The sequence below is a fragment of the Triticum dicoccoides genome, chromosome 7B, assembly GCF_002162155.2.
Source record: "Triticum dicoccoides isolate Atlit2015 ecotype Zavitan chromosome 7B, WEW_v2.0, whole genome shotgun sequence".
NCBI lineage: Eukaryota > Viridiplantae > Streptophyta > Magnoliopsida > Poales > Poaceae > Triticum > Triticum dicoccoides.
The window spans coordinates 48,373,985-48,376,392 of NC_041393.1; the positions used below are offsets into that span (position 1 = coordinate 48,373,985).

Below are 2,408 nucleotides of genomic sequence, written 5' to 3' on the forward strand. Positions count from 1 at the left end.
ACTTGAATTGTGAGGTACTCCTTCCGTAAAAAAATATAAGAATGATCAGGTCAGTACTAACGTTCTTATATTTCTGTAGAGGGGGAGTAGAACTTTCACACAGATGTCTAGAATATGAAGAAACTTTTTTTTAGAATGAATATGAAGAAACTAGCGGCGAGAAGCAAATAAAAAGGGAGAACAGGAAAAACAAAACAGCTCTACCAACCAACGAGGCCCAAAGAGCCCTCAAGTCCGAAAGTGCAAAAGAGAGTCCAAGATGCCGAAAGGGGCAGGGAAGGAGGCGTCCCCCCCGGCTGGCAGGAGGAGCACCATGCCTTCCTGCTCCTCCGTCAACCCGGAACACGGCGCCGTCACCGCAGCCCAACACCTCGCCGGCAACGCTGGCAAGGAAACCAGGGCCACGGGCGCCGAGGGCTTCGCCTCGCTCCTGCGCACCCAGGAGGAGGTCGACGCGCTCTGCGAGCAGTACGGCGTGCCGAAGGAGTTCACCGCGCGCCCCACCGGCGACCTGCGCGCGAACTCTAGGCCGCCGCCGGGGGCCATCTGCGTGTACGCACGCGCGCTGGAGGCCGGGATGCGCGTCCCGCTGCGCGGCTTCTTCCGCGACGTCCTCGCCCACTTCGGCATCGCGCCGGCGCAGCTCACGCCCAACGGGTGGCGCTTCATGGCGGGCTTCCTCGTGCTCTGCAAGTCCGCCGGCGTCCCTCCGTCGCTCGCGGTGTTCCTGCGCTTCTTCCACCTGTCCATCATGGATCAAAAGCACGAGAAAGGGTGGTACTTTTTCCAATCCAAGCGGGGCAGCTCCAGCTTGGTCTTCACGGGGTTGCCGAACGGGGGTTGCAAATCCATCCTGCGCTGGAGACACTACTTCTTCTTCCTCTCGTCACCGGAGCCGTGGCATTGCGCCGTGGAGTGGGGCGAGCCGCCCAAGAGCTCCTTCAGTAACCTGAGGCTCACCGCTGAGGAAAACAAATCGGCGGTGAAGCTGATAAGTGCTTATGGTGGCGCCTGCTAGGTGCTCAGGGCGGCGCCGTCGTCTCTGCAACAGCAACCCCGCCGTCAGTGCCGCCGTGATAACCACAGCATCCCCGCCGCCGCCGCCGCCGACTTCAACTCACTGTTCCAAAGGTATCTGAAGTCTGAACATCGAAAACCCTCTGATTCCCCTGTTTCATCGAGCCCTAAAGTTGCAGACTTGGTGTTGTGTGCTACTGCTATTTAGGTATGGATCCCTCCGTCCAAGACATGATGAAGACTATGCCGGCGGAGAAGGTGGCCGCGCAAGCGTCGGCGTCGGCGAAGAAGAGGACCTGGGAGGAGGCCAACGGCAGGGAAGAGGTTCTGCCTCTTTCAGTGCTGTCCAGTGTGCCCAGCAGGCACGACGGACGCACCACGGACTGGGAGGCTGCACGGGATCTTCTGCCGTGTGCCGTCGGGCAGCCGCTGGAGCGCGCGTTCGCCGCGAACGAGCCTACCGACGACGCAGCGATTCGGCAGGTATTGCAAGAATACAATGGGATATTGTTCCATCGGCAGGTGCTTGTCCGGTCCGGAGTCCAGTCGATCATACTGTTTGTGTTCAGGCCGCGAACTACGTGATCGAGCTGGAGGAGAAGCTAGTGGCCATGGTGCGCGACGCCGCGGCTCTGCGGGAGCAGCTGGAGGGGGCGAAGAAGGAGCTCGCCACGGCAAAGCGGGCGGCGGACGCCGAGCGGGAGAAGGCTGGGTCCAATCTCGCCGCGGCGGGAGCAGAGCTGGAGAAGACCAAAGCCGAGCTCGCCGCGGTAAAGCGAGCGGTGGACGCGGAGGTGGTGAAGACGAAAACCGAGCTCGCTGCGGCTCGGGCGGAGGCGGCCAAGACGAAGGCCGAGCGCGCTGCGGCTTGGGAGGAGGTGGTGAAGACGAAGGCCGAGCTGACCGCGGCGAAGCGATCAGCGGAGGCAGAGTTGGTGCAGGCCAAGGCCGAGCTGACCGCGGCGAAGCGCGCCGCGGAGACGGAGCTGGTGAAGGCGAAGGCCAAGCTCGCCGCGGTGGAGACGGAGCTGGAGAGCGCCAAGGCGGCAGCGGTGCAGCAGCTCCTGGCCTCCGAGGAGCAGGTGAGGCAGCGCGCGGAGGAGGCGCTGGAGGGATACAAGCGCTGGCGAGGTCATCACGCTCCGGCTGGTCGTGCCGCCTGATGCCTTGCCCGGTTATCGTTTTTTTCGGAATTTGAAACAAATCTTTACCCTGATCCACTCTATGCGCTCTGTTCCTCTATCTGGACATCGCTTACTTTTGTAGCTGAAGTTTTGTGAGATACTACAACACCGTGCACCCGTTTGCTAGGTGATTTTCTTGTTCCAAGCTTCACGTGACAATTGACTAGGGAGGTTCGTTTGTTGGTGCATGTAATGTTCGTTATTTGC

General features: G+C 60.7%; 1 pseudogene; it reads left to right on the top strand.

Moving 5' to 3' along the window:
* Positions 1-313: 313 nt before the first annotated feature.
* Positions 314-2,180, top strand: LOC119337852 (annotated as a pseudogene).
* The last annotated feature ends 228 nt before the right edge of the window (positions 2,181-2,408 follow it).